The sequence below is a fragment of the Fukomys damarensis genome, unplaced genomic scaffold, assembly GCF_012274545.1.
Source record: "Fukomys damarensis isolate Sample0158 unplaced genomic scaffold, DMR_v1.0_HiC HiC_scaffold_20, whole genome shotgun sequence".
In the NCBI taxonomy this organism is placed as follows: Eukaryota; Metazoa; Chordata; class Mammalia; order Rodentia; family Bathyergidae; genus Fukomys; species Fukomys damarensis.
The window spans coordinates 31,144,527-31,163,922 of NW_022900932.1; the positions used below are offsets into that span (position 1 = coordinate 31,144,527).

The 19,396-nt window shown below is 34.1% G+C and overlaps 1 long non-coding RNA gene across 1 annotated transcript in view; it reads left to right on the forward strand.

Moving 5' to 3' along the window:
- The window catches only part of LOC104867212, a 196,278-nt gene that overhangs the window by 98,507 nt on the left and 78,375 nt on the right, over positions 1-19,396 (forward strand). The gene's annotated exons all lie outside the window — the stretch shown is intronic.

Consider the following 19,396-nt stretch of genomic DNA (forward strand, 5'->3'; position numbering starts at 1 on the left):
ATCTCCCATTAGAATGCTACATCTGTTAAGATTGAAGAATCTACCTTGACACATTATCACTAAATAATTTAGATTAGGGTTCGCTCTTGATGTACATTCTATAGTTTTTGACAGATATTTGGCACATATATTTATCATAAATATATCATCAGAATAATTTAGTACCCTAAAAATCTTCTACACTGCACCACTCATCCTGTATTGTTTTGTAAAAAGTTGAACATAAAATCATCATACAACTCAGCAATTCTTCTTGTAGGAATCTGCTCAAGAAAAATATTCAAGATGAGCTATTTCCATACAAACACACACACACACACACACACACACACACACATATTAATGCTCACTGAGTAGCCATAAGCTAGGAATCATGTAAATGTAAATAAATGATGAATTGGTTAATAAAAACTGGTTTATTTTCCAGATAATGCAATAGAGCTCACCAAAAATAAACTTGAATAAATGTTACAACATAGGTGTTACTAAAAATATTTTACTAGGAAAAAGCAACTGTTGGTAGATATTTTTCCAAAGGATTGCTTATTTATAAATATCTTGAAGATGAAGCACAGATTTTTTTGTTTCAGACTATTAAAACAAGATCAAGAAGGAAGGAATGCCTTATGTTATAATGTAAGTTGTAATGTAGTGTATGTAATGTATGTTTCCAGAAAGGTTTTATAAATTATGTGATAAATGAACTAATATAAAAAGTTGGTATTGAGCAAATTTGATATCTACATGTGGAACCATGACACTAGACCCATACATTGTACCATATTTAAAAAATCAGTTCAAATGAATTAAAGAGTGAAAGGATAGACCTGCACTATGAAATTATTATAATAAAACAGTAAAAATGCTTCAAGACACTATAATGGACAAGGATTTTTGTGGATAGTAACCAAAAGCACACACAACAAAAGAAAGAAGAAATGGGTTTTCATTAAACTAACAACTTCTGCGAAGGAAACAACAGAGAAGAGACAAGCTGCAGGATGGTAGAAAATATTTGCAAATTATAGATCTGACAAGCGTTTAATATCTACAATATGTAAGGAACTCTAAATTTGTAGCATCAAAAGAACAATAAACCAGTTAAAATGAGTATTTCGACATTTCTCAAAGGAAGACATAAAAATGGTCAGCAGGTAAAAGTGCTCAACATTTCAGTAATTCTTAGGGAACTGAACTCAAAATCACAATGAGATATCACTCCAATCCTGCTTGAATGGCTCTTAATGAAAAGATAACAAGTGTAAGTGAAGATGTGAAGAAAAGAGAATTCTTGTATACTTTTGTGGGAGTTTAAATCAGTACAACCATTATGGAATTTAATATAAAGTTTCCTCAAACAATTGTAAATGAAACTGCAATATGATCCAGCAATCCATCTATATATTCAAAAGACTATACCTAAACTCTACTCAAATACCCACTTCTCTCTCTCTCATAATATATATATATATATGTATATATATATGTGTGTGTGTATGTGTGTGTATTATATATATATGTATATTATATATATATGAATAATATATATATGTATATATATATATATAACAGGAGATGATATCAATATGTATGGGAAAGAGAAATCTGCACTCCCATGTTTCTTAGAATACTATTTACAATGGCCAAGAAATGTAATGACTTAAGTGTTCATCAGGGGATGAATGGATGAAAAAGTTACATGTACACAATGAAATACTATCTGTCCATACAAAAAGATGAAATTCTGTCATTTATATGAATGAAACAACATGAATGAATCTCGAGGTAATTTAATTAAATGTGTGAAGCTGGGCAAAACATGACATTTTTAATGAATGGGGAAGAAACAAATATCTTGTGATGTTTGCTGACAATATACCTACATTTCCCCAACATTAGGCCCTTTTACATTCAATCATATTTCATTTGACTTAAATGGTGAGCCACAGTCTTAGCTTATACTCCTTTAATGCTTCTTTATAGGGCTTCCCAGGCTTAAGATCATAGTCAAATTTTAATTTATTTAACTTAGCATTCCACAACCTGGAATAATAAGATAGGAGCAGGGACAGAATGTTTTATTCATAATTTTGAATTTTTATGGTTTTTATTCATATATGTTTGCAGTATATAATGATTTTATATATATATTTTTGTTTGTTTGTTTGTTTGTTTGTTTTGTACCGGGGATTGAACTTGGGTCCTTGCACTTTCAAGGCAGGCCACCAAACTGCTGAGCTAAATCCCTGGCCCCTATAATGATTATATTTATCATAGGGAGTTGGCGCGTGAACATTACACACCTTGATTATTTTTTTTCTTCTTCTCCTACCTCCATCTCTTTCTTGGTCCCTTTCATTTTTGCTAAAGATACATTTCCCTTTTTCTTACTATCTGTCTTTCTCTTTCTTTCTTTCTTGGGAAGTTGGTGGTGGTGATAGGATCTCACCAGGCTGGTCTTGAACTCACTACGTAGCCTAGGCTGGAATCAAACCCCCTGTAATCCTCCTATCTCAGCCTCCAGAGTGCTGGGAATTACAGGCCTGCACCACCTTGCCTGGCTCCCACTAATTATATTTTATCATGCTCTTTATTGATACTTTGGGTTTCTCATAAAAGAGACACCACGCAATATTTAAGCTTGTGGGAAGGAATATTTTAGGGTTGGTAAAATTAGAGACAATCATTTTTATATATTAGTAAAAGTTAAAAGCACTAGCATGGACAGTAAGAAAAAAACTGACAGTAACAAGCAAGAATGTAGAACAACTACCATCTTCAAATACTTCTGGTGAAAGTGTAAATAGGTAATAATTGATAATGTCTGCTAAAGCAGAACATAAACTCCCTATTATGACAAAATTTCAATCATCTATGGTATATTCAATTGAATGGACATGAACATGTCTATAATATTCATAACATTTTTATTTGTAATGGCCATAAAACTGAAAATATCTGAAAGATAATCTTAGTAAAATTGATAAACTGAATTTTAGTTAAAATGGAATATTATAATAGCAATGAGATAAAAAAGAGTTGCTATAAGGTATTATATGGATAAATCTCACAGACATATGTATTATGAATAAAAATGCTGGATATAAGATAGTATATACTGTGATTTAACTTATATAAAATTTAAAATAAAACATATTTACTGCTAAAATTGCAGTAGTTACCTCCTAAGAAGAGGTAATTACTAATAGAGGCATATGGAAGATTTTGCTATGAGTAATGTTTGTTATTGTTTACAAATTGGGTTCACCTTGTGAAAATTTTATTAAACTTTGATTCATGGCTTATGTATGATACACACAACTGATATACTGTTGCATTATTTTAAGTAAGTCTAGAGAAATGAGGAAAATTATAGTGTAGGTATTTAGGGATTTGGATAATGTATCTATCTATCTATCTATCTATCTATCTATCTATCTATCTATCTGTCTTACAAACCATTCAGATATATTAAAGGAGTTTTACCAACAAGATTCTCATTATTGAATTTACATAAATTCCAAAGCCTTGATATCTGGTAATATACATTATGAATCATAGAGGTCAAGTTCACCCTTGTTGGGAATGGAGAATAATTAGCGATAGCTTTTTCTTCCTTCTCTATGAATGAACTTTCGTTTTTTGAACTTGCTTTAGAAATGACCTTAGCACATGAAAATTAAATAGCATCTCTCAAGCCCTCATTTGAATAATGTCCTCCATTCTTATATTTTCTCTGCTCCATAGCTGGAGTCCAAAAGTACCTCCCCCCATGAGTTGTTTTGGTATGGAGAAATAAAATAATTTTAATTTTGAATTAAAATAAATCAGTGGATTTTGTGATTTCTACACATCTGTCATGTAGTAGTCACCAGAGAGAATGATATACATGTGAGTGCATTTTTGTGTGTGAGGTGGAGAAGGTGTACAGAAAAGATATAGACAATGGCAGGAGGTTGGCAGAGGCGAGGCAAAGGGAACTGAGAAAAGAAGGAAAGCAGGGAGAGACAGAAGAGAGTAACTAATCAGTAGGAGAGCCTTGATCAATGAAAGTGTGAACAGCTGAATTCAAATATTACCTGCAGTATGGTACATCTATGAACACTGGGGCAATTGCCTTCAGTAACTGAAAGTAAATAGGTGGATCATAAAAGTCACAGATATTCTCAAATAGAATGACTGGGGCTAAGGTATCAAATTAAAAAACTAATATGAAGGGCTTAAAACATTTCTGGGTTTTGCTTTTGGTGTTGGGGATTAAGTGCAGGACCTTGGACATGCTAAGCAAGCACTTTACTGTTGAACTATACCCCCAGTCTGCAATATATACCTGTTTATGATGATCTTAATAGTGTCATAATTAATATGTTAGTTAATATGTACTCTTTTGTTCATCTGATTTTCCATCACCTTTTAAGATGGTCTTGCCACATGACAAAGATCTAGAAACCGAGTTTTTAGAATTTCCATTTCTAGAATAGTACATCTAATTGGCAATAAATTCCACGGACACAAGACCACTTTTAATATCTGAAGTAGAAAAGGCTTTTTTCTTATTTTATTAAAATATTTCCTCTCTCATTAGTTATGTTTATATAATGCTCTGTGAACTTCCAATGAATTTGCCTCCAAGACGCTCCCTGCTTTCCTAATAAAAGTTGATTTTCTGTTTGAATGCTACTGTAAGTAACATTTCCCCATTGTATACAACAACCATTTCAAAATGAATGAGGAGCTGCTATTTCCAAGAACAAATTTTTAAAAAATAAATCTAATTTCCCTTTTTTTTTTGTTTAGTAGTTCTGAGAAGTTTCTAGCTTAATAATGAAAACATAATGTCCGTATCAATTATATGCTTAGAGGAATTCTCTCTCTTCTGCTGGCTGTGCTATATATTGCATCACAAGCAGATTTGTTAAGCAGCATAAAACTTTTGTGTTTGATACATAGGGCCATTAGAGCTTGATGAGCTACAAAACATCTCTTTATTTTTCCTTCTTCATATACACTTAATCACTTCGTAGCAAAAGTTGTCCAATGCAGAGAATAGAGTTATGGAATGGGGGTCAGCAGAACTGAGGATTTGTTCATCAGTAGGCATAGTCTCTATTATGGGGATGAAGTTCTAAAGTCCTCCAGTACAAAATTGTTCTTACAGTAGTTAATGGTACTGCACTGTGTGGTTAAAATTTGTTGGTAGAATTCATGGTATCTTTACTCGCATATTTCTTGAACTGCTATTCACAATGGCCAAGAAATAGAAGTTACTATGTGTCCATTAATGATATTTGGATATAGAAAATGTGATAAACACAAACATTCACACACACATAAACACACACACACACACACACATACTATTTAGCTTTACAAAGGACAAGGACATTTTATCGTTCTCAACATAATGGATAAACTAGAAGATGATACATGAAATAAACCAGAATAGAGATACGACACTCGGTATGATCTCATTTACACAGGGAATCTAAAATATCAAACCCATAGAAGTAGAGAGTAGAATGGTGGTTATAGAGACTAAGAGTGAGGTGGGGTGGATAAAGAGGTAGATAGGTTGGTCAAGGGATGCAAACAGTTCTATAGGAGGAATTCATTCTAGTTTCTATTGCTTAGCACAGTGGCTATAGTTAATGATGTGTTACATATTCAAAATAGCTAAAACAGGATTTAAGTGTTCTCACTACAAAGAAATGTTGAACAATTCAAATGACTGATTTGATCAGCTGATCAAATGATCATTCGATTGTCCTGATTTGATCATTCAAAAAGTATACATACATTAAAATAGCACATTATATCCCATTAACACATACAATTCTTGTTAATTAAAATTAAAACTTAAAAGTAAAAATAAATCAAATTTGAAACCAAACTTCTTTAGAAAATGTAATTATTCTTTGATCTTTGAGATCTTTGAAGAGAATCTATAAATACATAAATTTTAACTTTTTGTCCGTGCAATAACAAGCACCTTAAGAGGATTTCATGGAAAAATAAATTTTAAATAACATCTTTTGGATGTGTGTGTGTTTGAACAATCATTTTCATTAAAACAAACAAAAATAACTTCTGTCTAAGTCAGTTCTGAGCAGAAGTTTATAAAGAAACACCAAATTTAGATAGTGTATCCTGCAAAATCCTATCAGAGTATCACCAGGATGCCCACTATTTTGATGTGCCACTCCTTCCCTATTTCCTATTTCTTCTTTGTACTGCCCAAATTTCAATTTGGATGCCAATGGTGAGATATTTTATATTTTCTTATAGGCAATATTTATCCAAGAGTTTATAATAAATATATCAGAGGAAAATATGCCGTTACATAGGCTGACTTGTAGTTGTCAATAAATAGAATGAGGAGATAAAAATAAGGAGATTGAAGCAGGATTTGTACCCGTGGTAAGCTGGATTCCAAGATGTTAGGCCTTTAGCCTAACGATAGGACTTTACCCTTTATCTGAAGAACTCTGATTAATGATGAGCTACCAGGCCTACATGCTACATGGCAACAGAAATTTTGAAGATATAAGGTTTCTTATTTTCCTGATCACCTAAGGCAACCCCGCAGGGAAAAGAGATTGGACAATCTGATACTCTACCACCTGGACTTCCTGAACTGACAACAGAAGAGGATCTGGAAAATATGAAATAACAAATACTTTCTCAGGTCAGAGCAGAGATTGTGCCCATAGTGCAGGACATCCTTAATAAACTAGAGTGGGCACAGATTTAAAAAATAGAGGAGCTGAGGAATACGATGGAATTCAATGTAGGAAGCAAATGAAATCCATAAAACAGGTGTGAACAGATTTCCAGGAGATGAAAAACTCCATTGAAAGTTTCACAGCAGAATGAGCCACTGCGAAGATAGTTTCACGTATAGAAGATATGATTGCAATTAGTGAACAGGAAAAGAAAACATTCTTAAAAATAGTCAGGGAACATGAGAAAGCAATCCAACAGCTGCTAGATGATGTGAAGAAGAATAATATAAGACTGATTGAAGTCATTGAAGAAACAGGAGAGAGTGCAGACAACAGGGCTAAAGGTGTAGGGAAAGTGTGAAGGGTAGGGGAAAGGTAATAAGGGAAAAGAAACAAAATATGAGAAAATGGAAATAAAGTTTCTGTAAATAGGGAAGGGAAGGGGGGGTGAAGGGATGGCAGGGACAAGGGGAAAAAATGAGAGCCAAGACCTGTCATGTAAAGGTACAAGATCCCAATGATGAATGTAACTGTACTGTATACCTAAAATGTACCAATAAACTCAATGAGAGGAAGAAAAATTTAAAAAACAAAACAAAATGATTCATGGAAGTAATGGCAGAAAGCTTTCCAAGTAGGGGAAAAATTTGACATACAGATAAGTTAGGCATATAGGACTCCAACTAGTCATGATTTAAAAAATCTACACATAGGCATATAATTGTTAAGATTCCAGAAGTCAAACAGAAGAACAAATTCTACAAGCAGTCAGAGAAAAGAAAAAAAATCACATACAAAAGAAGCCTATCAGAATCACAGCAGACTTCTCAACACAAACCCTCAAGGTAAGAAGAGCTTGGAGTAATGTATTTCAAGCCGTAAAGGAAAACAGCCTCCAACCCAGATGGATGTACCCTACAAAACTATCTTTCAGAATTGATGGAGAAATAAGATACTTTCATGACGAAGAGCACCTTAGGAACTTCATGAATACCAAACCAGCACTCAAAAAAATTGAAATCAGTTAATTTTTAGATAACCTAAATTGGTCTAATCTACGCATTTAGGGCCTTTGAAACCAGACTCTTTTCTTTTATAGTAGTTGGCAAAAGGCAGCGAGGTTCCTATACAAGAATGATTCAGTGTGTTTGCTGGCTCTCAGGTGGAGAGGGTAATGAAGTGGGGACCTAAGAGCAGCTTGTAGAAGCTGAGAAGAGTCTGCTTCCAATAGCCTGGAAGAACATGGGGACTTGTGAAGGGGATTTGAGTCTTACTGCAGTGATCTATATGCTGACAAAAATTTGAAGAAGACAGAAATGGACTCTTTCATCACTAGGTAAAAGCACAATCTGTCAGATACCTTGATTTTGTCTTTATGATTCCCGCTCTTAGCCTAGGCAAAAGACATAATTAAACTGTGAATATTTGATCTAGAGAGCCAACAAGTGGATGTGTTTAATTTTTTCTCCTTTTATTTGACGTGATTATAGAATCAGTGTAAGAAATTGTACAGAGAAATCCCTTAATATTCATTAACATTTTGCAAAACCAAACAATGGTATCATAGCCAGAATGACATTGATTAAATCCATTGGTCTTATTCAGATTTTTCCAATTTTAATTATAGCCCTGCTTCTGCCAGGATACTGAAACTACGGAATATTTCTATCGTCACAAGGTTCTTTCGTGTTGCCCTTGTCTAACCTTGCAACCTCTGCTTGCAACTTCCTTTCCTGCTGTATCCATTCAATGGCCTTTGGCAACCACTAATCTCTTCTCCTTTTCTGGAATTTTTCATTTTGAGAAGATATTAGAAATATAATCACAGAATATGTAACTTTTTGCATTTTCTTTTATTAAGAAGTATACTTTTCTTGAGATTTATCCAAATTATTGTGGAGATCAATAGTTCCTTTTTACTTCTAAGTAGTATTCCACAGCAGGGGTGCACATGGATTCTTTAACCATTACTGACTTGTATTAGTTGGCTTGGGGCTCATAGAACAATAGCATCTCAGTTGCTTCTAGTTCTTTTGGTTGGTATAAATCAATTTATTGTAAGCATTTTTTGTACAAATTTTGTGTGAATATAAGTGGATTAGTTCCCCATGGTTGACTTAACATTGTTAGGTTCAGTGGTTTAAGACATAAGTTTATTCTCTCACAGTTCTGGAAGACTGAATTGTGAAAGCATTATGATTGGGGCTATGGTATAAGTGTCAACTGGACCACACTCTTCCTAGAAATTTTATGGAAGAAAGTGCTCTTCCTTTCTAGGATTCTCCAGCCCCTGGGGATTGCTCTCATTGTCTGCTTCTGTGGTCATATTGCCTCCTCCAATTCTCAAGAACCTTAATTTAATCATACCAGTTGAGACTTCCTAAACCAAGCAACATTAATAGGTTCCGTGTTTTAAGATGTGGATACCTTTGTCATGGGAGACGATATTTTATGGACACTGCAGTAAGTTTCAATATCTCTGAGATCAATACTCAAGGATGCATTGTTATGTCTTATGGTAATTGTGTATTTAGTTCTATGAGAAACTAGCAAATCATTTTCCACAATGAATATACAATACTACATTCCCACAGCAATATATGAGTGATCTAATATCTCTGAATTTTATATTTTAAGCTTAATTTATGATAATTTGTTATATAGCAACAGATAACTAATAAACTGTCTTCAACAAATTACTTTATTAGAATTGGCAATATATTTTACCTTTTTTGTTGTCCAATACATTGAAACTGTGAAGATGAAAACACAATTAGAATGGTTTTATAAATGTATTATCGAGGAATAACTATTCTTAAGCGAGGTGATGGTGTATGATAACTATTTCTCACTATTTAAGATGTAAATATATGAAAAATATGATAGCATAGAATATGAAAGTGATAATAGACTAGATTATCATAAAGACTTTCATTCAGGACGAATTGCTCCTATGCAGGTCAATGAAATTTTGTATTCATGTGTTTTGCCAAATTTCTACTGAGATCTCTCTGTATTTTGATTATTATTTTTCTCAATTTTTCCACTTTTTAGTAACACCCCAATATGACAGGTACCTAAATAACATCAAAACTCTCTCACAAGTTGCTAAATCCAATCAATATTTTCAAGTTTTCTTCCTTTATCTTTTGATCTATTTGTTCTATTCACCCCATTCTTCTTTTTTAAATATTTTTATTAGTACCTTTTAGATATACAATACAGTTACATTCCTCATTGGGATCTTGTAACTTTACATGACATATCTTGGTTCTTATTTTTACATCTTCCCCTAGTCTCCCCCTACCCTTCCTTATTTACAAGGACTTTGTTTCCATTTTTTGCCTTTTCTCTTATTTTTCTCCTTCCTTTTTAACCTTTCCACTACCACTCCCATTTGCCCAATAACATTAAACCTTTTCTTACTATAACAAAATATCAATTATGCATTTTACCCTTATTTACACTTTTAGTTATATCATATAGAAAAACTATATGATATTTACACATGTCCTATTCATTCAACTTGAGAGAGTGTCCTCAATGTGCATCGACTAAGCTATAAATCTTTCTAGTTTCTTGTTCTTTATGGCTAAGTAGTACTCCATTTCATGAAAGAACCACACCTTCTTTATCCAGTCTCTAGTTGATGGGCAATTGGGTTGTTTCCAAGTTTTAGCTATTACAAACTGTGCCACTATAAACACGGGTGTACATATATCACTGTGGTATGATGCTTTTAATTCTTTTGGGAAGATACCCAGGAGAGGAATAGCTGGGTCTAATGTGATTTCCAATCCTAGTTTTTTAGGGTGTGTCCATACTGATTTTCACAGTGGTGGAGCCAGTCTGCATTCCCATCAACAATGAAAACATGTTCCTTTTTCCTCACACCACTGCCAGCATTTATTATTGGTTGATATCTTGATAGCAACTATTCTTACTGGGTTGAGGTGGAATCTCAGTGTTGTTGTCATTTGCATCTCTCAAATAACCAATGATGTTAAACATTTTTTCATATACTTATTCACTACTTTTACTTCTTTATCTGAGAAGAGTCTGTTCATTTCATATGCTTATTTTTAGAGTTGGTTTGTAGTTGTTGTTGTTGTTGTTGTACAGAGGATCAAACTCTGGCCTTTGTGCTTGCGAAGCAGGTGGCAGAACCACTGAGACAAATCCCCAGCCCAATATGCCCATTTTTAAATTGAACCTTTGTATTTGGGGGATTGATTTTCTTGAGTTCTTTATATATTCTACATAGTAGACCTTTATCTGAGAAATAGCTGGTAAATATTTTCCCCCACGTTGTAGGTTGTCTCTTAACTCTATTGGTGGATTCTCTTGCAGTGCAGAAACTTTTCAAAAAGATGATATCCCAGTTGTTGGTTCTTTGTGCTAGTTCCCATGTCACTGAAGATTTGTTAATGAAGTCTTTTCCTTTGACAATGTCTTCAAGAGTTCTACCTAGTTTATATTCCAACAAATTTAGTGCTTCTATTTTAATATTTAGATATTTAATCCACTTCAATTTTAGTTTAGTGCATGGTGAAAGATAGGGGTATAGTTTTAATCTTTGGCTAGGTTATATAGTGGTCTATATTAAAGAGGCTATCTTTCCTCCAGTGAGGAATGTTGGCTCCTTTGTCAGAGGTGAGGTAGCTGAGTAAATCTGGAGGTGTTTTGCATCTTTTAATCTATTCCACTCATCTTTGGGTCTGTTTCTTCACCACACTGTTTTTAACATAGTGACTGTAGAATTGTTTCAAGTTGGGTATTGTGATATCCCTTGCTATATCTCTTTTGCCTAGAATTGCTTTGACTATTCTAGGTCTCTTCTCATTCCAAATGAATCTTTGGATTGTGTGTTTTTTTTGTTTGTTTGTTTGTATGTTTTTTTTTTTTTTTTTAGTTCTGTGAAATATACTGTTGGGATTTCTATCAGGATTGCATTGAATCTGTATAACAGTTTGGAAGTATGGCCATTTTCATTATATTGGTTCCTGTTACCCAGGAACAAGGGATGTCTTTCCATTTTCTTGTTTTCTTTTAGATCTCTGTTTTCAGAGTGTTGTAGTTCTCAATGTAGAGCACTTTTGTCTCCTGCATTAGATTGATTCATAGATACTTCATATTTTGGATGCCATTTTGGAAGGAGTTGTTTCCCTAATTTCTCCATTAGTGAGTCTGTTATTTGTTTATAAGAAGGCTATTGATTTTTGAATGTTGACCTTGTATCCAGCTACTCTAGTGAATCTGTCCATTAAGTCTAGTAGTCTTTTGTTTGAGTTTTTTGTGTCTTCTAAGTAGAGTATTATATCATCGGCAAATAATGGCAGTTTAACTTCTTTCTTTCATATCTTTTTTTCCATTGAGTTTATTGGTACGTTTTACATATACAATATAGTTACATTCATCATTGGGATCTTGTACCTTTACATGACAGGTCTTGGTTCTCATTTTTGCCCATTTTCCCTGCCCTCCCTTCACCCGCTCCTCCCTTCCCCATTTACAAACACTTTTTTTAATTTCATTTTTTCATTTTCTCATATTTTTTTCTTTTCCCTTATTACCTTTCCCCTACCCTTCCCACTTTCCCCACAACTTTAGCCCTTTTCTTCCTATTTCACATTGTCAATTATATCATTAGGATCTTATGTACCATTAGTTTTTCACACCAGAGAAACTGTTCAGTATTTACACTTGTGTGACTTATTTATTTCACTTAGGAGTATATCTTCAATATGTATCATTTTCCTATGAATGAATCTAATTTTCTTTCATATCTTTATTGATTTTATTTCTTTCTCTTGTCTGATTGCTGTGGCTAATGTTCCCAAAACTATATTGATCAGGAGTAGTGACAGTGAACATCCTTGTCTTGTTTGTGATTTGAGTGAGAAGGTTTTCAGTTTTTGACCATTTAGCATGATGTTGGCTGTTGGCTTTCCATACATAGCCTTTATCAAGTTGAGATATAGACCATCTATTCCAATTTTTGCAGGGTTTTCATCATGATTGGGTATTGAATTTTGTCAAATGCTTTTTCTGCATATGTACAGATGACCATGTGGTTTGTGTCCTTGACTCTGTTAATATAGTGTATTACATGTACTGATTTTAATATGTTGAACCTTCCCCACATACCTGGGATAAACCAAACTTGATCAGGCTGTATGTTCTTCTTGATGACCTTCTGCATTCTGCTTACTAGTATCTTATTTAGGATTTTTGCACCAACATTCATTAGGGAGATTGGTATGTCATTCTCTATTTTTTTGGTTGTTCTTTCCCTAGTTTTGGAATCAAAGTAACACTTGCTTTCCGGAATTAATGTAGAAGAATTGCTTTCCTTTCAATTTCATTGAAAAATTTTCAGATTGTTGGCAGTTGTTCTTTTCTAAATGTTTTGTAAAATTCAGCATCAGGACCTGGGCTTTTCTTTGTTGGTAAATTTTTAATTATGGTTTCAATTTCACTTATTGTAATTGGGGTGTTTAGAATATTTAAATCTTTGTTCAACTTTGTTACTTCATATGAATCTAGATATCTGTCCATTTCTTCAATGTTTTCCATTTCATTAGAGTATAGTTTCTTGAAGTAGGCATTGAAGATCCTCTGGATTTCTGCTGGATCTGTTGTGATTTCACCTTTTTAATTCTTAATTGCAAATATGAGCCTTTTCTTTCCTTTTTTTTCTTCTATTTGTTGATTCTTGTATCATTCTTAGTTTCCATTGCATTGATTTCTGCTCTGATCTTTATAATTTCCTTCCTTGTATGAGCTTTGGGTTTGTCTTGCTCTTCTTTTTCTAGAAGCTTAAGATTCAGCATTTGGTTGTTTATTTGAGCTCAGTCTGTTTTCCTAGTGTGGGCATTCACTGCTATAAATTTCCCTCAAGAATTGCTTTCATTGTGTCTCATAGATTCCTGTATATTGTACTGGAATTACCATTTATTTGCAAAAATTGTCTAATTTCTCCTTTAATTTCCTCTGTGACCCATTAATTTTTTTAGGAGAGTGTTATTCAGTTTCCAGTTGTTTGTGAAATTCTTGCAGTTTTTGTTGTTGTTGTTGTTGTTGTTGATCTCCAGTTTAATTGCACTATGGCCTGATAATATACATGGGATAACTTCAACTCCTTTGCATTTGCTTAACTATGTTCTGTGAGCTAGCATGCTGTTTATTTTGGAGAATGACCAGTGTGCAGCCAAAAAGAATGTATATTCTGATTTTGTGGGGTGGAACACTCTGTAGACATCTTTTAAATCCATTTGTTCAAAACCTTGGTTCAGTTCTAGAATTTCATTGTTCATTTCAGGTCTAGACAATCTTTTTTGGGACAGTGGGGTATTGAGGTCCCCCATTACAATTGTATTAGTGTTTATTTGGTTTTTCATATCCCTTAATATTTGTCTTGAATAGTTGGGTACATTAGTATTTGGTGCATATATATATAATTGTCATCTCTTCCTCTTGGATTGTTCTCTTTACAAGGATGTAGTGACCTTCTTTGTCTCTCTTAATTAGTTTGCTTTGAAATTTACTTTTTCTGCAAATAACATAGCTACCTCTGCTTTTTTCAGGGTTCCTATTGCATAGAGAACTGTTTTCCATCCTTTACTTTCAGTCTATGAGTTTATTTTTAAACTAAGTGCTTTTCTTGTATACAACATTTTGTTGAATTTTGCTTCTTAATACATTCTGCCATTCCATTTCATTTGATCAGTGAATTAAGGCCATTCACATTGATGGTTATAACTGATATGTATTGAGTTATCATCATCATATTATCATGCTGTTGTTGGTTCTTTTTAATTTTTCTCCCTTTCCCTTTAACTTCTTGCCTTGCCTGCTGGATTTGCTCTATTGGGCCTCATGGAGTTGTGATTTTCATTGTCTTTTTCTAGGATATTACTTAGAATGATTTGGACTATGGTTTGGTATTCATGAAGTTTCTCAGGTGTTCCTTGTCATGGAAGTATCTTATTTCAGCATCAGTTTTGAAAGATATTTTTGCAGGACACATCAGTCTAGGTTGGAAGTTGTTTTCTTTTAGAGTTTGAGATACCTCACTCCAGCTCTTTGACTTGAGAATTTGTGTTACAAAGTCTACTGTGATTCTGATGGGCTTTCCTTTGCATGTGATTTGTTTATTTTCTCTAACTGATTTCAGTAATTTGTTCTTTTGTTGGGTTTCTGGGATTTTGATTATTACATATCTATTTATAGATATTTTTTGATCATCACTAGTTGGAGTCCTATGTGCCTCATTTAGCTGTATGTCAAATTCTTTTGCTCTGTTTGCAAAGTTTTCTGTCATTAATTCTGTCAACTTTTTAAATGCCATTTGTCTTTTCTTCTGCTTTTTTATGCAGTCCAGTTAGACTTATATTATTCTTCTTTGTATCATCTAGGAGCTGTTGGATTGATTTCTCATGTTCCCTTACTATTTTTAAGACATCCTGCTTTCTTTTCATGGTCACTGATCTCCATTCTGTCTTCTATATCTGATATCCTATCTTCAGATTGGCTTAGTCTGTTATGTAAACTTTCAATAGAGTTTGTAATCTCCTGTATATCTGTTTGAATATCATTCAATGATTCCATTTCTTTCCTATGTTGGAGATTCATGGCTTCTATTTCTTTCCTATGCTGGGCATTCTTGGTTTTTATCATGATCCTCAGCTCATGTATTTTTTAAATCTGTTTCTGTTCTAGAGTATCTAATCATGTCATTCATTTTGCTCACTGTCTCTGTAGTTATCTGGGAAATTATTTCTGTTTTGAATTTTTCCAGAGCCTCATTAATTTTTTTTTTTTTTTTTTTTTTTTTTTTTGCTTCTTGTACTATTAGTTCAGAGTGTCTAGGTGGTTGATTATCAGACTTTTCTACCTCATTTCCCCCAAGAATTTGCCCAGGGTAAGCTGGAAGTCTGTGTTTGTTTTTGAACCTTGTTTGAATGTCTCCACTTATTTTTGTTGTTGGTACTGTCGTTGGTTTGATACCTGGGTTAATACTTTGATTGTCCTTGTTTTTGGGTTTTGAGTCTCTAATGACTCTTTTTCATTATACCAGGAAGGACAACTGATTAGGTCAATGACAACATCTTAGCCCAAGTGATATAATCAGCAACACAAAAGCATCAAGTACAGCTTAGAAAATTACAATTTGTGATAGTTATTAATCTATCACCTTTACCTGTACAAATTAAATCAAAATTGAGGCTAGAGCTCAGGACAATAGGCTTTAGACCTCCATGTGCTACTCTGGTGTAAATCCAGATACCAGCACAGCCAGAAGGCCAGAGGTGCATGGAGTGGGTAGGCTATGGGAGGCTTTCAATTCACCTGCATGGCTACACTTCCTATCTGTCTGCTCCTGATGTGGGGTGCCTGGCGTAAGAGCTGTAGGCCAACTTTAGTCAGTCTTGCCTCTTACCAGTCTGCTGCCAGTGTCTGGGGCTGGGTCGAGAGCTGTAGGCCAACTCCAGGCAGTTCTGCCTTCTACTGGGCTGGGTCGAGAGCTGTAGGCCAACTCCAGGCAGTTCTGCCTTCTACTGGTCTGCCACAGAGGTCAGATGGCTGGTGCAAGAGTTGTCCCCATTCTTCTTTTAAAACATGTTTACTATGTGAGAAGTAAGAAGAAAGAACTTTTGAGCCAGTCCAGCTCAAATTAAAAAAAAAAACAACTTTATTTACATACAAAAGGTCAGTTCATGAATTGAGAGATCTCAAATTCCCTGGATGCCATTTTGGCTTTGCACCTATTATCACCGTGATATCTCTTTGCTCTCTGATGGCTAACTGCTGCAACTTTGCTGCTGCTTTTCTGGAATCCTGTTTCTCTTTGACAGGATAGAATTTGGATTTCTAGACTACATTTCCAAATGACACTAGAAATTCTAGTTCCTTAGCAATATCTGCTCTTGCTCAACCAAACTTATGAATGGCAGCTACTACTGTGATCTCAACAATGCCAGTTTCTCTCTCTCTCTTTTTTTTAATTTTACTGAGTTTATTGGTACATTTTAGGTATACAGTACAGTTACATTCATTATTGGGATCTTGTACCCTTACATGACAGATCTTTGTTCTCATTTTTCCCCATATACCAGTTTCTCTTTATTGTTGCATTTTTCACCCTTGCATGCATCTGGAACTCAAACCTCTTCAGAAGCCTGTGGGGAAGAGTGAAGATGATATGTTTGATTTGACCCCAACTGAAGGGTTCAGAAAGCTTTAGTATTTTCCCACTAACTTTCACATTGTTTTGTTGAGTCTTGCACAATGGTGTACCAATAAATGTTAACACTTGAAAACACCTGTTAAACAATTAGCTCTTGCCGGGTGTGGTGGCACACACCTGTAAATCCAGCACTCAGGAGGCTGAGACAGGAGAATTGCTGTGAGTTCTACCCCAGCCTGGGCTACATAGTGAGTTCCAGGTCAGCCTTAACTACATAGTGAGACCCTGTCTCAAAACAAAAAACAAAAACAAAAACAATCAGCTCTCTAAACAAGTAGAGTCATACAATGATTTCCAGGGGATTATATCACACTAGAAGAAGACTACATGTGATTTTTAAAAATTCTGAGTAAACACCTGGATAAAGAAAATGTGGGTTTTTAAAAAATAAAATGGAGTACTACTCAGCCAGAAAGAATGATAAATTAGAGACATTTATAGCTAAATGGATGCACACTGAGACCATACTCTTAATGAAATAAATAGGAAACACATTTGTAAATACTGAATAGTTTTTTTTGGTGTGAGAAAGTGACAGTGTAAATAAAGATCAAAAGGTATAATAGATAATGTGAAATAGGAAGACAAAGTGCAAAGGGGAAGGGGAATTGGGAGAGGTAGGAGTAAGAAAAGAAGGGAATGGAATTAATATGAGAAAATGAAAAAATGTAAACAGTCTTTGTACATAGGGAGGGTTGAAGGGGCTGAAGGGAGGGCAGGGAATGGGGAAAAATAAGAAACAAGATATATCATGTAAAGGTACAAATTCCCAATGATGTCATTATGTTGTATACCTATAATGTACCAATAAAGGAATTTTAAAAATTCTGAGTAAACACCAATAAAACAAAATCCAGTCAAACAAACAAAGAATAAAAAATATTTATTTGGTGTCAATTTCCTGATGGAACATCTTTATATCAGAAAATATGCTCCAGGTGGTGACTGACACTGCCTTTAATATTAATTTGGGAGAAAAATTTTGCTCATCTATCCAGCAAAGGCCAGACATTTATAAGGGGAAGTCTTCAGGAAATGTTTACTGTAAGTGGATATAGTAAAAGGTGGTTTGGACAAGAAACTTTCTGTTAGGAAAATTTAGTATTAAAAAAAGAAAATTTTAATTAATATTAATTTTTCCTATTCAAAATCATAGTCTAAATTGTTTCCAATCTTGTGAACAAAGAATCCCTAGAGATTCTTTGCAAATCACCATCACCTCAGAAAAAAGTTCCATTAATTGACAGGTAGAAATGCTGAAGAGAAACACCTATAATTCTATGACTTTTTCTGAAATGGAATGACCTGTCATTTGTTCATGTTTATCTCTATTTCCCTTTGTAAAGTTAATATCAGTTTCTGTTGGCTCCAGCTGTGCTTTGTGGTGACTAAATATATAAAAGTAATAATGCAAAATAAAGAAAATGTAAGATATTAAGCAAGAATTTTATAATTTATGTGAGTTTTGGCAAATGTTTTCTTTAAAGGGTCAGTTAGGAAATATTTTATATTTGCTGGCCATAAGGTATCTTCATGCAGTCTACAGCCAGCCATAGACAGTTGTTAAACAGCTGCTCATGATCTGTGTTGCAATAAAACTCCACATACAAAATAATCACATAGGCTGAATGTGTTGGCCCTTGCCCATAGTTTACAGATCCTTGATTTAGGCAAATGAACTACATCACTAAACTCCTGACAATTTTGAATTTCTTAAATGACACAAGATGTAAACATGGACTCATTCTTTAACATTTTAAATAAATATTGATTTGCAAATTAATACATGTGTGACACTATTCTGGGTAGGGTGATGCAGAGATGAATCATAGAAGTCCCTCTATTACCAAATCATTATTCAAGTATAAGGATTTTATGGAAATAAATAAGATTATGTTATGTCAGGTATGGCTACAATATAAAAAATTTAATTCAGGTAAGTAGATAGGAAGAAAATGTTTTATATTAGATAACTGATATGAAAAACTTGACTGTTAGGTTGATATTTTAATGAAGATTTGAATAAGTGAGACAGAATGCCAAATAAATAACTAGAGGGGTACCCTGTTGGAAAATGGAAACCCTTGAGACAAAAGTACCAAGAGAAGAGAGAGCCCTGAGTGTGTCCTTGGAATAGTCAGAGGAGATGGTCCATGCCAGATGGTCAGAAGTCTGACTACGATGGTCAGAGTCAAGAACATAAAGAAAGAAGAAACAATATTAGGAAAAAGGCCAATGCCTAAGTCTTATGGATTCTATACCTCATGGTGAGTTTCTGAGTTTTATTCTGAGAGTGTCCCTCTCTCTCTCTCTCTCATATGTGTGTGTGTGTGTGTGTGTGTGTGTGTGTGGTGTGTATGTATATGCATTTTTTTTTACTGGGGATCGAACTCAGGACCTTGTACTTCTGAGGCAGGTGGCAGAA